This window comes from Acipenser ruthenus, chromosome 2, assembly GCF_902713425.1.
Source record: "Acipenser ruthenus chromosome 2, fAciRut3.2 maternal haplotype, whole genome shotgun sequence".
NCBI classification, from domain to species: Eukaryota; Metazoa; Chordata; class Actinopteri; order Acipenseriformes; family Acipenseridae; genus Acipenser; species Acipenser ruthenus.
Genome location: NC_081190.1, coordinates 23,799,734 through 23,820,126, shown reverse-complemented (window position 1 = coordinate 23,820,126; position 20,393 = coordinate 23,799,734). Strand labels below are relative to the sequence as shown.

Here is a 20,393-nt window from a genome sequence, read left to right as displayed (position 1 = left end):
GCTCCCTGCTCAGCTCCAGCAGCTACCCCGCTGCACTCCCCGGCTCCATATACAAACAACTGGCTCGCTCCACTCCGCTCACACTGTCCCGAACGCAGGGTCCGATTAACCAATATGCCAATAACACCATTCGCCATAATATGCATAGGGCCCCCAAAATATGGGTTATGAAACCAGGATCCCCCTGCTGCAGCAGTGTTCCAGTTAGCCATTATGGGACAAGATGTTAGATGAGGAAAAATAGATGTAAAATGTTGTGCACTGTTTAAAAAAAAAAAATGTGTATAATAGAAATAAACAAACAAAACAAATGTTGTCTTGGAATTTGATGGAGCCTACTGTAAATATTGTGTGCATTTTGGTAGAAAAACTGTAAAAAATGCAGAGAATATTATTATTATTACTATTATTTGTTTATTTAGCAGACACCTTCAAGGCGACTTACAGAAACTAGGGTGTGTGTGAACTATGCATCAGCTGCAGAGTCACTTACAACTACATCTCACCCGAAAGACTGATGACTTGCTCAGTGTCGCACAATGAGTCAGCGGCTAAGGTGGCTGGTTATACACAAGTCCTAATCTGGGGTTCAGCAGTTACAAAACAAAGAACGTCAAGAAAAATCAGAATTTCACAAAGCAGCAGAAATAGCTGGCAAGGATTTAATATCTGTGATGCAACAAACTAAAACACCTGTAAATCAGGAGATGGATTCAGCTTATAAAGAATGGAAAAAGACAGGCAGAAGCCATTTCTATATTTAAATAACTCCAAGTATTGCTTATTATAGTTGTACTCTTAGTATGTTACTTAAATTTACTAACAAATGTCTTCCAAAGTGCACTGAAATGAACATTTCCTAAAAGTACGTTATAAATTTGTTGAGGTGAGGTGGGGTCACAGGGAACCTTTTGTGTATCTTGAAGAATTTTGTGAACCAGTCAAGCTACAAGGCTAGATAGTTCCCTGTTAATCACTAATTGATTGTGTTCACTGTCAAATAAATAAATACAACCAAAATCCTTATTTCTACTTTTTTGTGTTTTCTTTTGTGCAACAGGGAGGGGGCAAGTAGATTTTTCTAGCATTTTGTCCCATGGACAAGAAGATTTTTTCAAAAATTGCACACCCCCGTCATTGCTTTCTACTTCTTGTTGTAGCAGTATACAGTTTTACATTTACCTCTGAAACTTGGTAAATGTTAGAACCTTAAAAGAACAAGTAGCCCGAAATTACATTTCTTTTAAAATTACATTTATTTTCTCTGAAATTACATTTTCTTTTCTTACTGTACCCAGTGGCAATCATTCAAAAATTGTTGGCACAATGTTGTCATGAGTGTGGCAAATAGCTATATTATTCAGTCGCTTCTGTTATGGAATTACGAAGCCATGACTTTAGTCTTCGAAGAGCACTGAAGCTTCTCTCAGATTGGAGCCTGGATCCATGATCAGTACAACCGGCCCCTGTTCAACGCTGCGAGCGCTAGAGTGAGTGCGGCGTAATGCACGTTTCATGAGAACTGCCCTTCAAATACATTTTTAGAAACATCGAGGCTTCCCCACAATTGAAATACTTCAGATAAATACACTTTTTCTTTTAAAACGATGCTAGTAAGAAAAGGGTGTTTTTTATATCAACAATAGAATTCGTGATATCAAAAATAAATTGATAGTATTGAGAAAATGTTAATATAAAAAAATAAATATTTTAGGTAAAAAAAATAAAATAAAAAAAATACTGAAATATAAAATTATTGAGATCAGAAATTGAGGATTAAATGTTAAAACGGCTTGCCATAGGTATAGACATATCTAACATTGGTAAGTGCTAGCGCTATCTAATGCACAACAGTGTATTGTCAAAAAAACTAAAAGGGAGGAAGTAAAAAAAAAAAAAAGAAATCTGAAGCGATTTACGCTTTAATTTTCAAGGGGAGGGGGGCGGGATGTGTAAAATTGCAATTTACCTTTTCTTTTCTTTTTACATGATTTACATTAATACAGTGTCTGATTGTTACTGAATTGTTTTGGGTGTCTCATTTATTCCAGATGACCTCACATCCTGATTGCAAAAATAAAAGCCTCAGGGGTGGCTGGATACTATTCTGGAGGACAGATACATTCTCCTTGGTTAGTACGTAAGGGCAAGTAAGGTCAACAGAATCTGAGACTGCAGGATGCTGCTGAAGCTCAATAGATCAATAGAAGTCTGATAGCCAAAAAAAAAAAAAAAAAAAAAACTTGGCCAACTTTTTTGCTTCAAATGAATAGTAGACTGTCATTATGAGGACAAAAAGCAAAAAAATATAATAAAAAATGTCCCTCTATATATAATACTAAAGTACTTCCGCACTTTAGTAAGATACAGTACATGCTGAATTTACGGTTCAATGAATCCTCATACATTTCAATCCATTGTCCTATTTGTTCAAATGGTTTCCCGGGATAAGTGGCAAACAAATAAACAACTGTACACAGCAGCATCAGTTGACAGCAATCTAACAATGAGCCCCAGTGGAATGCACCTGTTTGAGGGGTTTCACAGTGTGTTTGAAGGGTAGTTCAAAAATAAAGTGCCGACACAGGCTTACAAACAGAAAGGAGATGCTACAGTCATCTATATCCTGGGCATAAAAACATCAACAATACCGTCAGCCAGGCTTGCAAGAAATACAACAGATATAGAAGGATATCTGCTGGAATGAATAATGCCGTAACTGTGGCCACTAAAACGCTAAAAACAAAAATTCACTTCTAAAATCAACTAAACTGTCACAGTTGTTTTCAAATTACAGTACAGGCACATACAGTACATATCGTAGTGTCCTGAAAAAAAAAAAAATGTTTGAGTGATTGTACAAGCCACATGTCAGAGGGGTTTTCTTTTGTTCTGAAACACTTGATGCAGTTATCCTAGAAACAATGATTGAACACAATGGCATAGCTATAGGGTCAAGGAAAGCTGTAATTAACTTTACAAACCTTTACATTAACTTTGTACGTCAGTGCCTCAAATTAGGGGGTTTACGAAACCCTTAAGTGGTCTCATATTACGTATTAATGAAACTTGGTTTTAAAATCCATCTTGTGACTCATTAAAACACCGTCACATGACAGATTATAGTTTGCACTCTAGCCCAGAAGGTCTATATTTATAGCAACAGTATATATAATAGAATTCTTCCATACCATCAATACATATTCTCATAGCAACCGCTCTGACCTAGTCTGACATGCTGACCTTTCACGTACATGTTTGGCTCAGGGCAACATAATCCCGTCAGATACTAGTTTACCATTATACTCCTCAACTCCAGTGCACACTTGTATAATATTCTTCTATTCTACATCTAATAATGTCAATGTAGCACTGGCGCTTAAATATGAATTACTGCATTATGTAACATTCCAGGCATTACTGTGAATAGGCATTTCGCCTGTTATAAAGAACCAGCAAGTGCATTTGTTTTTTTAACCACCTTGAGGGCAGTTCCAACTATATAAATAAAACGAAGTGTGATCATCGCAAAAAGAGAGGAAGCAAAAATCTAAGCACCTGAGGGGGGGCCTGCACATTCACTATTTATGACCTGAACTCAGCACACTGCTAACCCGAAAGCCTTCCAGATTGTTCTTCAGTAGTTCCAGTCTCAATGCACCAGCTCCGAGGATAATGGACTCAAGCTGGGGATGGTGTTCAACAAGAGCAGTTAATGAAGGAATTATTTCAGCTAGAAGTTTGTTTGCCGCATCCGCACAGCAAGAGAATACAAATCTCTGGCAATTATCACAGCTTTGAATGGATAATTACCTAAATCAAGTCATTAATGAAAAAAAAAAAATTGACACCTCTTAATGAGTTCTAACATTTCTGAAATTTACTTAGCTGTCTTTTTAGTATAATTGTTCCCACATGAACAGCAGCACATGACTCTAACATTTTGTAGGCCTAGTGTAATACATAATAAAACACTATGAAGTACATGTGAAACAATGACTTATGTCTTAGTGACCAACCTGTCAGAGCAAGGCAATTATACTGTAGATAGTAACCATAAAAACTCAAATTGTAGCACATGTAAATATGGATACTGTTTAATTAATAAAAATAGAACCAACCTTTGCATTTTTAACTCTTTAAACAGTAAATGTTTTTCATGTAATTATTTATTTTGTATTATTACAATGCTTCACTATATAAAATGTAGAATAGGTGATTCTGGATCATGTTGCCACACAAATTGAATGGAATGAGAGGGTCTGCTCAGTCCTGGCATTTAGGATTCTCCAGACAAAGCAAGCTCAAAGCAGAGATAAATTATACAAACTCGATACTGGAGCAATAGAACCTAGAAGCAGTATTTAGCACCTTAAAACAGGGGGGGGATGTAAAAACGCAACTCGAATGTCACAACTCACTTGAAAGATTGTGGCCTTTATCTCTCTACAGTAATTACAGCAGTCATTTAGGCTCTTAAAACAGCACAGTCGCTGGGGTTTTACACATTTTTACAGACATGCACTAAAAGGGACAAATTACACAGTATAAAAGTTTGGTTTCCTTACCCTTGGTGCACAAATGCTCCATTTCATTAATTTAAACAGTGTCTGTATTTAGATTAATATTAGACCCGGTATCTTCTATGAAGCCCTTTTTTAGCCATGGTGCATTGAAAATTGAGTGCTCGTTTTTTAAAAAGTCTTTTTTCACTTGGCCGGTTTAGCACTCGACAGAAACAAGCCATACATTCTAACCAGCTTAGACTAAACACAGCTAGTTTGACTTATTAACCTTTTCAAGAATTTATGTTTAAACAACTAGCACCCCAAACAATTCATTTAAAGACTATCTGCACACACTACATTAACCAGAGACAAGGAGGTTATTAGTCATGTCTCAAAAGCACTGAAACCATATTTTGGTTACACTTTAAAACAGGGCATGCCTCAAGTTTATGTATCCCCAAGGAAATAACACATTACAAGTGTTAGTGTCATGAAAAAGTACCTAAACATCCACAGCATATAAAATAATTTATCTTAAATACCCTTGCAGTTAGATACGGTATAGCCTTCACTAGCTTATTGGGTCAGGTATCCATAACATGAAGAATTCCCCTAAAAAAATGTGTTTAGTTAAAATAACAGCAGTATAAAATATACAGGAAATGATGTGCCTATCAATTATAAGAAGCAAGTCATTTCCTTGCATCAAATGAACTGCATCAAAAGACCCCCCCCCCCCCGCCCCCGCCGCCCGACCGCCTTTGAAATATGTTCAGTAAGTTTTTTTTCTTTAGTATTGGAAACTATGTGAAATATCATTATAACCAGCACTGCAGCAGAAATGTAAAGGGTTAAAGGTGACAATTATTAGCTGTTAAACTGGTAAAGAATCAATAAGATCTGGATTGGGTTTGAATACTTTTACAATGGACAGGTATTTAGGTTTTCCCATTACTAAACCTATAATACAGGTGTTACCTTGATTCTGACTAAATCGGACTCTTGCTATACTGAACAGGGGTGCCACCAGTCCTCGAGGGCCACTGAGTCTTCTGGTATCCATTCCAACTTAAGCTCTCAATTAACTTAATTGATCTAATTATTTGTTCAACTGGACATGTTTAATATTTTTTCACAGTGTTTTGTAGTTGATGATTTTAAAAACACACCTATGAAACATTTTGCAGCCTGAAGAGAAGTGACCAATTAATCAAATAATTCGACCAATTAAGTAATTGAGAGCTTGCGTGGAACACAAGCCAGAAGACACTGTGGCCCTCCCCTCCAGGAACTCAGTTTGACACCCCTGATCTAAAAGGTACTGATTTCTGAGAAATGGGACTCCAGTAGCATTTGCTTTTTTTTTATTCTTCTCACCAGTGTATGTAATGCCATCACATCTTTACCACCTTTGACATCTCCACAGCAAATCTCTTGTGTCATACTTGATAACAACAATGGAGGAATTGTAATTTAATTAGTCCCTCAACCCAAAGAGCACCAGCCAGCTTACCTTGAGAAGAACCCTCATACATAGATGAATTGGAATTCTGGGCCCTCTGATTAGGAGCAAATACAATGTTTGTCATAAAACATGTCCTCACTGCTTGACAGCAACTGAGACAAATTGTAACAGGACAAGAGTTTTTTAATTATTTACAATAAATATCAGATTACTGCCGGTGCTAAAAATAAAACTGTGAGCTAAACAAAGGCTGACCGAAAACCTTCCAGATAGCTTTCTCCATGCTGTTAGATTCCAGAAAAAGTGTCTACCACACACACACCACACAAAGAGAATGCTTTTCTGTAGTGATAGAAATGGATAGCATGTTCAATAACTTCAGTAAAAGCCTGTAATAAAAGCCTGTTCAGTTTGATCAAACTCAGCCAAATGGACGCCATAGGTTTTGCTTGCATATGCAATGACAAGCCAGAAACCACGCATAGGTAGGTCACAACTATATGGAAAAGAATGTGTACATATTCTGAAGCTTTAAATATGCGTAGGACATATACAGTGTAGACGCACATACAGAACCATGATGTATTTTCATAGTATGTTGAACACTTAATCTCAAATACAAATACAAAATTAGAGTTATCAGTGCAATAAAAAAGGAACATATCAAATATATTCACCTTTTACTAAACAAAATTATTCCTCCAGACAAGTCGGTTTGATGAAAGGCAGTTTCCTTTTTAACTCAGACTAACAGCATGGTTTATATAAGGCACAATCCTCAGGAGGATTAGAAGAACAAGGAGCCTAATTATCAGCACAATTTGTAAAAACATCTGCAGAATAAATGAGAATTGAATCCTTTTTTTCAACATTGTTCCATTTCCACTCTACGTATCTACAAAGCCACTGTGGAGTCTGCCCCTCAAACCCTTCAACATCAGCATGTCTATTACCCTCCTCCTGAATGACAGGCCAATCTACTGGCTTCTTAGCCAGAATCGATCTTAATTGCAGAACGCTGGCGTTTTATTCATATAATGAGCACAGGATATAACAGAGGACAGGAGCTGTGCACTTACATTTTTACTCCATAGCTAATGGCAAATTGGTGGAGACTGAGCAACCATCAGGATATTTAGCAATCAAATGACTTAATTGTCTTGGATTCCTAATGTTATATTTTTCCCAATGTTAAATTAGGTTTAATGGTTTATATTTCCCAATGTTACATTTTTGTTTTGTGGTAAATTATGTTACAACAACAAACAGCAAGCTGTGAGTCAATGGAATGAGTTTGTGGGCAGGGAGTTCTGTTTTGGCTGCACTCTGACCAAACTGATTCTCTGTTGAAGATTTATTTATTTATTTATTTATGTATTTATTTATGTATTTATTTATGCATTTATTGCATTTGATATATTCGGATAATGACATATGGAAGCTCAAGAATACAAAAACCTAAAAAAAAGAATTGTCTATAATATTATTTGGTAGTTTGAGCATAACAAGCTTAATACTTTATGAAAAATAACTTTGCCCATTATCAAAAAAGCATCTCAGGAGAAGTTATCTTGCGATGTCAGGCAACTGCCTGAATTCTTCTGGGATGTATTTAAAACTGCACTTGAATTCTCATTTAACACTGACACAGCTGTTTGAAGTTTCAAAATATATTATGAATGATTGTTTGTTCGTTTCACATTGATTACTGACCTTGAGTACATAAATAACTATAAATGGTAGTTTTTAGTCACAGAAACAAAACATCTCCTGTAGCACGCTCTAGAGTGGTAAAGAATACTACAGGGAATACTTTGTTTTTTCATTCACAAAAGTACAGTACGTCATAGCAGATCAAACGGTTTGTAAAAAACAATGTGGCACTGAACCTCTAATGTTCACTGGCCATCACCTGTAATGGAACTATATTCAGAGAATGTCAAACCATGTGGTCTGTATGATTGATATAGCAAAAGTTAAAAGCTATTTTAGTCTTTTCACTAGACAATACTGGTAATGGAACTTAAGAAAAAAAAGAATACAGCTGTGTTCCAAATAAAGACAATAACTCGAAGCGTACAGTCTCTATGCATCTGAAACTTCATCAGTCACATGACCTCCATATGGCAGCCATATTAGGGGAGCAGCAGGGACAGGTTGACAAACCCATAGAAGCTTCCCTTGTGGGGATGCTTAATTATTAAAAGCAATTGTGATAATGTAGTAAAATATACTGAGGAACCACCCAGGCTACAGTAAACAAACTGTGGAGAAAACAAAGCCTTTTAATCCAAAGCGTCACAAATTTACTGAAGAGAAATGTTACAAAACTAAACAAACAATTGAAGGAAATCTAATATATGGCAATTTCATTTTTTTTTTTTTTTTTTAGAAACTAACAACTTGACTATAATGTTTAAGAGACCCTGAATTGCAATAATGTACAGTTCTTGTTAAATGGTGTTTTACTCTGTTCAGTAAATAGGAATCAACTACAGACCACATGCAGTAACTGGAATATACATTCTGAATCATCTCATGGATCCTTTGAAAACAGTATGTTCAGACTGTTTGGGAATTTTTGGGAATAGAGTGGGAGTTTAGCTGTACAATGTTCATGAGTTTCAGCCTCTTATATCTTAGTTCTGTACGTGGGCCAAGTTACATCACAAATGCGTTCTGAAACTGTGTACAATAGTGAAAGCATCGCAAAACCTAATAAAGCATAGTGAAGTAAAGGTAAGCATTGTAAAGCCAATAGAGGTATGGTACAATACATTTACCAGGCTAACATTCTAGAAGGGACATAATAAAATTGATAGGAAATTACATGAAATGAAAACACGTATCTGTTAGTTTATCTGTTAAAGAAATTAGTGACCAGTAATTAGGATAATAAATACAATAGATATAATCATACTGCACTGCTAAAGACACGGGACCTGGCCAATAGAAACTTTAGGGAAATTGTAGGAGAATAAAACCCTAAAAACAAAGCCAGTCACCAGCCAATAGCAAGTAATGAGAACCATGAGAAACTACAACTGGGAGTATCTTTCATAATTATAAACCATAAAAATAATTACTGTTCTTTTGACAAAAGACCTTGGAACTATGTACTATCTTCTGCAACTCTACTGAGAATTAGGACTGTATTCCTCCCCAGCACTCCCAGCGGCAAAGAAACTGTGGGAAAAGAGGCCACTGACAGTTAATAATAGAAGCAGCCCCACCCAGTGACAACCACAATCTCCAGCTCTCTGCACACCACAAGTACTTGCAATATAGATTTTAATGAGCTGCATTATATAACGCAGCAAAAAGCAATTATTGATTTAATGTTTCGTTTCCAGAGACCATGGAATGTTCTGTGAAAGTGTGCCCATTTAAACACGTAGCGGAGACTTCAGTGAGGAGAAAGTAAATGGTAAATGATAATCTTTGGTGGCAGGGCTGGCTCATGAGAATCAGCTGTCATGATCTTTAGGCGGAATACCAAGCAACTGTTCCAGCAGCTTTACAATCTTCTGTAACGATACAGTATGCGAGGAATCTGATGATGCTTGAAACCCCAAAGGCAGCCTGAAAACATACAGCCTGAAGAGAAGGAAACAGTGATCAAGATGAGTGACTGAACTGCACAGAAATCTCACTGTACACAAATGATAGAAAAATCACAGAAAACGACATTATGTAAATGGTATGTGTCAGAGACATACATCCTCACTACAAATTATAGCCACTGTATTGGTAATGAATAAGCCAAGCACCATGATCTACAACCACCAGATGCCCCCCTATACAGTACATCTATATTTATAACTTTCATCCCAACAAAAATATTTCTCAAGATGAATGTAAAATTGTAGGTGTGACATGGCACAGACATAAAACCTCTCTATATGTTGCTGGTTTTCCACATTTTAGTTTTTGGGGGTTCACAAAAACATCTATCATTGTACGGTATATGCAACACAAAAACCAAACCAGAAATAAAAAACTGAACATTTCATTTTCCGGCTTGTGAGTCGTCTGAAGTTGTTTATTTCAGAATTGTAATTGCTGCTTTTTGTATTTAATTTTGGAGCAAATAGCTCAGTGTGTCTAGTTGATTGGTGGCCGTTCCGAGTTACCTATTTTTCTATACAGTATGAACCTCAGTAGGGTGTGCTATTCTCCATCTCTATAACCTTTTCTATAACTGTCTACAAATATGTTTAACATTTGAAGAAACCTTGTTTTTTACCCATATGATTTACAATATGCCCTTTCATGGCGCTGCTAGCTAAAATATTGAATATAAATACATTCTTAATTTATATATATATATATATATATATATATATATATATATATATATATATATATATATATATATATATATATATATATATATTAAAGCACAGCAAACCATTCATTAAAACTCATTCAGCTTAAGCACACATTTCTTATACTTTTGATGGAGAGTTTAAATTACACACTGCTTGATATTCTACATTTCCTTTCAGCGGCATTTCAAATAGCTTTAAAAAGAAGACTGACATTTCCATGTTCTATACCTTTTATGTATGACTGCTTGTTGTACTCTGTGGTTAAATGCCTGGGGTTTATGCTGATTACCTTGTATTTTGAAATCTACCCTCAATGGCTTTAGCTTAGTTTTGTTAAGGTATTCTTCTTGTGACAAAAGTGAATGCCTACTCGGTATCAAAAACAAAGCCAGTCATCACAGTTTGTGCGTGTCCATCCATCAGTTTGAATACCCACTGGGCACTGGGCACTGGTCCAAGAGCTCAATCGGGCACAGGGGAATACTTTCCATCCAAATCCAGGACCAGCTTGTCGCTTGGCTCCAGCTGCCATGTATTTTAATCAGATCAGACTTGAGGGATGTTTTGCATTGCTTGAATAATTCCCTTGAAATCAGTCAATATCATTTTTAATGCCCATATTCCACAGCTCTCCGATTAATATTTTGAATCACCCACTACTGGGCTGCAAACAAGTTCAAAAGAGCACTGCAATCTGGAAATGCATCCCCATTTTGCTGAAATATATGGTATAAGTTAGACAGATTTACCTTTTGAAAAATTAAACTGAATGATTTTCAACCCATGTACAGTATAATACAATCTGCATGCTTGAATCCCCCCTAGCTCCAAACTCACCCCCATTCATATTACAAAGCCATCAGTTCTGTTCTGGTGATATGATAGCCAAATACCCCAGGATTTCCCAGGACTGTCCCTGAATGATTAGGATGTTTTGCTGTCCCACACTGTCCCGAGTTTCAGGACTATTATGTGCTGGCTGAAAAGCTCTAAACTCTGACATTGTTATGGCACAGGACTTCCTGGGGTGCACATGACATTGCTGTTCTGCTTTCCTTGAAAATGACTAGGCAGGAAGAACATTAATTATTTGTTTCCATGCCCACCTGCTCCTATGTTCCTTCTTTAGAAAACTACATGCATTACTCAAGTAGGGCGTCCCATGTAGCAGCCTTAGCAATGCAGTGTATAGGTCTTCTCTTCATACCCCTAGAAACAATACAGCAAGGTTTTCAGAAAGCTCTACTATAGAGGGCTGTAATTTGGAGGCGGCTTTCACTGCATACTCTTTTAGTCTATTGACTCCCTGCATGACAAAACTTAGTATATTTAAAATGTTGGCAGAAGGGGTCCTACAATAAACGTCTGTAAAATGCTGAACAAATACCAAAGAACCACACTGCATTAGAAATGCACTGGTACTCTGGATATAAGTTAACCTTCCATTCTATTATTTCAGTGACTTGGTAGTGTCCTTACAAACCAGCACAATTTAGCTTGATGAGTATATTCAGACATAAACAATTTGCATCCTACTTCTGATAAAGCCTTTTGAAATGACAGTGGGCCTGTTTGATAATGTGTTTGTTTACATGTATAATGCCCATAGAGTTAAAAGGACTAAGGCACAGCTTTATTTGCAGGTCAGGTCACACATGTAACCTCACGCTGGCGTGGTAGTGTTACCAATGCGCTATCAATGTTGATACTGCTGCACCATGTGTTTAAAAAACGGTCAGAACCAACCGTTCTTAGCAAGGTGGCAGAACCACCCTGAGGATGTGGTTGCCAAGAAGTGTAACTGCTTTAAAAACAGTTAACCACAGTGCTTTGTAATGCCTATCTACATCTTTCACACTTTTTATTTACCGTATACATTTAACCCTGATGATAAGCGGGAAGGGGCTGAGGGGACAATCACAACGAGACTGTTTTTAGCACTTTTCCACAGTTCTGTGAATGAAGACAATCGGCAATTTAAATACATCCGCCAAAGCTTGGGCACCTTCAGCCAACATGTGTAACAAAAAGCAGTCCATAACATTTCTCAAGTAAGGGTTAACACAGCAGCGCAGAAAGCTTGAATCAATTGTTGTGCAATCGACATGCAAATTAAGTGAATACGGTTGGTGATTATTGAGAATATTATTTGGACATCAATATAAAGAGATGAATCCTCAATTGAATCCCTATTGAGCTGCACTGTACTGTTGTAATACCAGCAGATGAAGACCTGTTATAATTGCATTCAAATGTTTTGGGAATATGTACGTAGTATCACCCTAATGAGTTGTAGGATCTTGTTTCCAATGGGGTACAACCAATTTCATTCAGCCAAGCGGTACCAAGAAACATGCACAACTGCTCTAGACTTTATGGTCACTATGTCCAAAAGGTTAATGACTGGGAAGAGTGCCATATAATAATCATGTGGTTTAAATGAAGTCTTTCTGCATTTCACACAGCAAGCTAGTGGCTGAGCCAGATCTGAAAGACATTCATTTCTTATTAGACATTCAATGAACAGGTAGCTGTTTGCATTATTAACAAAGGCAAAAGCAGACAAGGGAATAACCTTGACAGTGGGAGGCAAGTTGCCACGAAACAACTTTTAATCAAAACTGACATGGCATTACCATCTAGTATCTACTGCATATCCATGTGTCACTGTATCCAGGAAAAGCAAGAATATTTAAACCGTTCAATGCCTATTGAAAAGCATATCTTTTTTAGACAAAGTGTGCAGCCTGACAGTGTAAACATTATGTTATATGTTTAATACATATACAAATGAATTACTAGTTGTACTGCAGAACTGACATGGCAAGGTTTTGAAGCTCCCCGTTTCAACAATGGGAACATTGCTGTTTTCATGTCAATGACTATTTTCCAAATTGATGTAAAACCAGCCTGCCATTTAAGAAATGCAGATCACCAGGGCAGACCACTGCAATCTTAAGAAACCACCTTTCTCCTGAAACAAAAAAACAATGGCTCTTTCTATAACCCATCTAGTTGCCTGGCTCCAACTGAGTTCCCTTTGGAACAGCACAAAAGAAAAGAAAAATGCTGAACTGAAAAAGGTGTCATTCCATCTGATTTAATCAAAGCTATGTGCATTCCTTATAAAACTGAGCTGGATGAGCTGCAACACAAAAATGTTTAGTACCTACTAAGAAAATCTGCGTTAAGTACAAGAGCAACATTACTACCATTATCAAACTTAAATAGTATGGATTAGACAGTCTGAATGAAGGCTGCTGCTGCTGCTTGGGATTTTGTTTTGTAACTGCATTTCAAAAGCAATAATGTTACTGTATCTTTTAAAAAGTGCAACTGCATAAAGTCTAAAAGTGTTCCTGTGCTGACATGTCTGTCTGCATCCGAGCATAAAACTACATTGATTCACTAATTAAACTGCAGACAAGGTAAACGCACCCACTTCATTAACTTGAGGTTTTACAGGAATAAAGTAATAATTTGCATCAGCACTAGCGTCTTCAAACCTTTCTTTTTTAATCTCATTTAGTGAGTAAACACTTGCACTTCAGCATACTTGTGCCATTAAACACATGGTAATGTTGGGCATTGTACCTTTTAAAACCAAAGTGGCCTCTTCAGCTCTAAAGCAGCTGGTTAGTGATTCATAAAGATGCGGCTGTTGATACACTGAAGAAACTGAAGACCTGCTCTGTTTGAGCTGGATGTGCCTCAGTCATGTTAACTTCAATGCATTCCAGCTTCGTAGTGTCCATTAAAGACACAAACTAACGGCAACTGAAAGACTTCTGCCTCTTTAGAAGCCTTTCTTATGTCATTTCCCACCCACACAGCAATGGAAGCAAGTATTGTGTGTGTCTGTTTTAAATACACTGACTGGCCAAAAGATTCGAGTGACCTGCTACCGATGCTCACAATGCGTACCTCCAGGCACATTGCCTGAGTGGAAACAGGTGTGTCTTGTCTGATGTTAAAGAATATTTTATTGTGACCAGTGTTGTACTTTCTGGTCGTAGTTTTCAAACGTTGGAATTCTGACACTGCGCTTAGGGACAGGTCGTGCAACGGTGCAACAGTTACTGTAATAGTACTTGTGTATAGTATTTATGCCATGCTTCCATGTAACACTATGAGCTCTCATCTGAAGGGAATGCAAAGGTACATTTTATCAGTATAAAACAAGCAACAAAAAAACAAAAAAAAACACAATTGTACAAGGATAGGCATGACATTATTTTACTATTTACAAAATACCTATTGTTTAATAGAAATAGTTTTTTTCTGTTTTTAATCAAATGCAGTACTGACATTTTCAGTTAGTTATAATGGAAAAAATATTTTTTTTGTGTATACCAAAACAAGTAGAAAGTGTCAACTATTTAAAAGAAATGCTATTTACAAAATAGTATGCACTATTTTTTATTTTAAATACGCTGCTTGCATCCTATTTTCTATAATTTACTCCTTAGCAACGTTTTACAACTATATGCTTTTCTTAAGACCACTAACATTCCAACAGCATTTTGTATAGCGAAACAGGTTTGATCTCACTTTATTTGTAACTGAAACACTACAGGACATACTTCATGCCCCAACCTACCCTAAATGTTTATGCAGTCAGAATCCCATAAATGAAATTTATAATTAAAGTTCGGGAGGAGGGTCAGACACCAATCTCCGCATCACCAAATTGAATCATTCAATTTACACATTAGCTAATTTGAATTGTTAGCACTATAAATACCCTCTTCACTTATCTCTCAGTTGCGTTTTGATTTCATCGTAACCCACCACCTCCCCATCTCCACCTTTCTTAATAACAGTTTTTATGTTTTATCAAATGGGGGTCTCAGCCTCGTCCAGTTGGCCAGGCAGCGAACCCTCAAACCAAGTTAGGTTTGATGCCAAATGAATGTGTATATACAGCATACTTTTCTGTTAAATCGCATACTCCGCATTTTCTACAATAAATATTTGTACTAAAACATTTTGTGATTGGTGTTTGTCCCGAACTACTGAATTATGTTTAAGTTTATATTCAAATATAACTATCTGTGTTCTGTCTACCACTGTCTTCAATAGTTTTTATTCATTCTACAGAATTCTGAATGGTTTACTTGCAGCTTCATTTACAGGCACACAAGACCTCCTATCTGTGTACAAGTAGCTCCTATAAATTTGATATTTAAACCACGTGGTAAAAAAAGAGGTAATAATCATTTTCTGAAAAAAAAGTTAAATCATGAGAAACTGCATATTTGAGTGGGTAAGTCTTGCAAACTTCACTGAAATACTAGACTCACGCCTTTTCAGATTAGTCATGGATTTTGTGGTATCTTACAGTCTATTATTAACCCCTAAATCTAGTGTTGCCTCATCCTGTCTGTTTTTAGCTTGCCTCATCTTTCCCATCCCACCCACCTCCCCAATACCGCACTACAGTACCTGTGGAGCTCGGAGTTAAAATTAGACAGTGACTGTTGACCTCAAACGACAGATCTGCAACTTATGATTAATTCTGTTGAGTAGCTGAAAACAAATCCAAGTCAAACAGACTATTATGTAAATTTCTGGTTTTCAGAGATGCTTTCAAATATATCTTTAAATACAAAAGTGCACAGTGCTCAAAAGCACGTGCACAGCACAGTCTGCCCGCAAGCACCATCAGTTACATCCTCTTTTCACTACAGCAGCAACACAATACCAGTACATTAAACAGTACATTTTCTGTCTGAGTATGACCTGATTCCATCTGAGGTTGTGTTTTTTTTTTTTTTTTTTTGGGGGGGGGGGGGGGGGGGGGGGAAGGGGGGATTGTACCACAGAGGTGGAAACCCATTGCCATAAATGGGAATTATATGTTGAATCTTTAGATCTGAAAGTAGTAAGCTTTGATATTTAAGCAGTGAGATTTTAGTTCTATCAGAGCTAGTCTGACAGACTATCGGCTTGAAATATATAAAATAGGCAAATTGCTACTGTGTACACCATGTGAAGATTTTGATAAAGTAACTCATGTGGCCCCATGCACTAGCTTTGAACTTTTTTTTATCAAAGAAATGCCAATGTAATTTGCCTTATCATGCCAATAATTCGTATTTTTGTGTATCTATTTTCTGTCTCTTTAAATCGGTTTGTGTGGCACACAGAGCACTCTTATTCCATCAACACCACATCCATTTCAAATGACTATTACCCTGTGAAATATTGTTTGCTGCGATTGCTCTTACTAAGCATTTAGGAATACATTGTCAGGGTTGGAAGCCAGAAAAAGGGATTTTTTATTGGCCTACTATGAAAAAGGATGTTATAGTAATTTAAGTGCCTTTGCTTTTAGTTATGCACATTTATGTGCAATTTATGGTTTGATTCTTAATGTTTCACAAGATTTAATAGTGGTGCTCTGGCTAAGCAGATCAAGACAAGACAAAAGCTGATTGGTAAGACAGTTGGCTTAAAATGCATGACACAAATCAACAGTGAAAATAAATTCCAATATCTGAAAAGGTCTGGATGCATTGGATGTCACTGCTCAGTACATAGTAGTCTAATATGAAACCGGCAAATAATACAACAGTATGATTCACCTCTCATTGGAAATTATAAGACACAAAAGTGACCCAGTTAAAAAAATATAGCAGAATATGCTGTCAAAATAATAGTAACCCTTATTATAAAAAACAGAATTTGACATTAACACTGTAGTGCACGGTGGGATTCAGGATTATTTGGTTAGAAAATGTTTTTTGGACTGTGCACGTGAATCTTCTATCTAGGGAATAACCTGGGTCATTATTCAATGGGTGGGTGGGACACAGTAAAAGGCTGCAGACATCTGCCATTTCACATGAGGAGTGGCATTTCTTGAAACATTGCGTGCCAATTTATTAGGTGCCGGGCGAGTGGGTGGGGTGTAATTAAAATTGACAGGGGTTGCAAGTGTGTCCCACATCTCTTGCACATTCAAAATGTAAAGAGGAACATGCCTATTTGATTATATTGTTCGCCACAAAGTTTGCACAAAAGGCATTAGAAACTGCAGTAGATTCCCCTAATCTTGACATATAGATGAGTAATGCAAGTTATTTTGAATTGTGTACAAATGCACTACTTTGTGTCTTAATGTCTAGATGTTATAAAAAAACAGGAAGACATGATTAGCCACAAAATGCTATTTTTAACAAGTAGGTGCATGATGAAAGATTCTTTGTTGCACTTTTTTTTTACAGAAGAAATGCCCTGTAAATGGGACATCCCCTTGAGCCCAAACAGAATACCGCTAAATTAATCTGAAAAGCAAGTAGAACTTGTACAGACATGGAGCGATAATTATACTGATTCAACAATGTGTTCACTCAAAACTTAAAACTGAGCTGATCCAAAATGATGTTGCCAAAATACCACGATAGGGGATCTAGGTGGTGAAGTGGGATAATTAGCAAGCCACTCATTCTTTTCACCTGGTTTAGGTCACTCAAGGTGAGATGAGTTTGGTGGCCACAGCTTAACCCCCAGTGGACATTAGCTCAAATCACACCACACAATTACTGTGGTTGACTGTGTCTGCTAGACAATGGTGCTCAAATAGTGCCATTGTCCTTCACGTTTCATGAAAATGTACCATCTTTAAATATTCTAACATCGTCTTTCCTCAAGAGAGGTTCACAGGTTGCTTGATCAGTTCATGAATAATGCAAGTAAAAATTGTGCACCAAAGACCTAATGAAACTTGGCATGTAGCTACATCCGTACTACCTCCCACATTTCACTGTTAACTGTTTTTTAACCACCCGATACTTCTGACATAAATCAAATCTATTTACGTCCAATGTGTACCCGATGGGAATAACTACAAATAAAATAGTACAAGTACAAGAATATCATGTATCCTACTGTACTACTATTGAGCAAACTTATATCATGTATCCTACTGCAGTACTAATGACCAAACTTATATCATGCATCCAACTGCAGTACTAATGACCAAACTTATATCATGCATCCGACTGTACTACTATTGAGCAAACTTATATCATGCATCCTACTGCAGTACTAATGACCAAACTTATATCATGCATCCTACTGTACTACTATTGAGCAAACTTATATCATGTATCCAACTGCAGTACTATTGACCAAACTTATATCATGCATCCTACTGTACTACTATTGAGCAAACTTATATCATGTATCCTACTGCAGTACTAATGACCAAACTTATATCATGCATCCTACTGTACTACTATTGAGCAAACTTATATCATGCATCCTACTGTAGTACTATTGACCAAACTTATATCATGCATCCTACTGTACTACTATTGAGCAAACTTATATCATGTATCCTACTGTAGTACTATTGACCAAACTTATATCATGCATCCTACTGTACTACTATTGAGCAAACTTATATCATGCATCCTACTGTACTACTATTGAGCAAATTTATATCATGTATCCTACTGTAGTAGTATTCACCAAACTTCCTGTTCTGATCTTGGATTTTAACACTGCTCTTAAAGACTTTTCCCCCCCCAAGAATTTTGGGCTGAGTAGACTCCCAGAATAATGAGTAAAAGATTTACCACTGAAAAGTAATAACTCCTCACAAAACGATTATGTGATGGAACTTCTAATTCAAAACATTGACGTTCACATTAACATTATTATGAACAAGTCTCCAGCCTGAACACAGTCCAAAATAAATGTTTTAATTAAATCACACTTCTACAAATTTGAATTATTTATTAATGCAATGATATATATATATATATATATATATATATATATATATATATATATATATATATATATATATATATATATATATATATAATCATGTTACACTGGGTACCAAAACGACATAACCACGTATAACATGTTTTTGAATTAATATTTGGTACATATGGTTAATGGATATATAAATACATTATGCATAATTCGTCGTTTAAATTATAAACGCTTACATTCAACTTTAAATGGGTTGTTACATGGAAATAAGCATGTTACTGTACGTTCAATGCAGAACGAAGAACACAACAACAGTCAATTGTATTTGTACTAATGGAAAATCCTCTATTTTATTAACCTTCCACTTCAGTTTAAATAACTCCCCTGCCCAAGGTTTGTAAAACGGAGTTCCACTTCAATTGAACGGAGCAGGCATTCACACAGGCACATGCATTTTCGCTGATGTTCGAACAGTACAGTGCAAACCCGATGCTGACAGCACTCAATCCAGTTGTTATTATTCACTGTATCGAAGCTTTTAAAAATTACATCATTTATCTATAACGCTACTGAATAAAAGTTGTATTCTTACAGATGTATGTCAATTTCAACTGTTGGAATAAAGCCATTATTATGATTGCTTACCTTTTCAGTCCCCCTTTGCTCAAAGCATGTGCCAAAATAACTATTTCTTGAGATGACTAGAAATAATCAGACTCTTGAAGTAACAAATGTTCTCAATGACTGCTGTAACTCGGATTCAGCGCTTCTTCAAACTCCTCAATTCACTAAGCTAGCTGCCAGTGTAACTGAGTCAGACAGGCCCCCAGCTGTTGAAGTGAATGACATCACGCAGGACCCAATCGACTCGATGCGGGGAAGCAGGATCACCACCAGTGAGCAAACAGTGTGGGGCGGGTCTAAATTTGAGCCTGGTCTTATTGTACCTCCTAGTGGATGATCATGGATAATCATCTACTTACTGTATTACAGTAAATGCGAGCCACTTAATCCCCGCTGGTGAACAAAATATCCTGCGATTAACGGCAAATTGTGATACACTGCCTCCTGTGGTAAGAGTGTGTCTTCACATAACACCATGCTGGTTGGCTACAATATGTCCTATGAAATGTAAATTGTACGTATTGTCAGTATTGCGTTACTACAGTATTACATGCAAGTTATTTTTTATAAATAATAATTATTTATTTATTCATTCATTCATAAAATGTGTATCACTTGTGCACAGTTTTTTTCGTGTTCATGAAATCTGATGAATGGTCAGAAATGGAAACTGAAGGTCTTTCCACAAAGCAGGTATTCCCCATTGTACTGAGCATCCCTCAAGCCTGACAGATG

General features: G+C 36.6%; 1 protein-coding gene across 2 annotated transcripts in view; it reads right to left on the bottom strand.

The window, feature by feature from the left end:
* Positions 1-19,954, bottom strand: part of LOC117408389 (E3 ubiquitin-protein ligase MARCHF3) — a 45,535-nt gene extending 25,581 nt beyond the window's left edge. Inside the window, exons 1-2 of one of the 2 annotated variants that reach the window (XM_058992413.1) lie at positions 19,680-19,954; positions 11,411-11,513 (exon numbers count right to left, since the gene is read on the bottom strand). The gene's annotated coding sequence lies outside the window, so the exon portion shown is untranslated. The remainder of the gene's footprint in view (positions 1-11,410; positions 11,514-19,679) is intronic. The other variant, XM_034903651.2, reaches the window with a different exon arrangement.
* Positions 19,955-20,393: the final 439 nt, after the last annotated feature.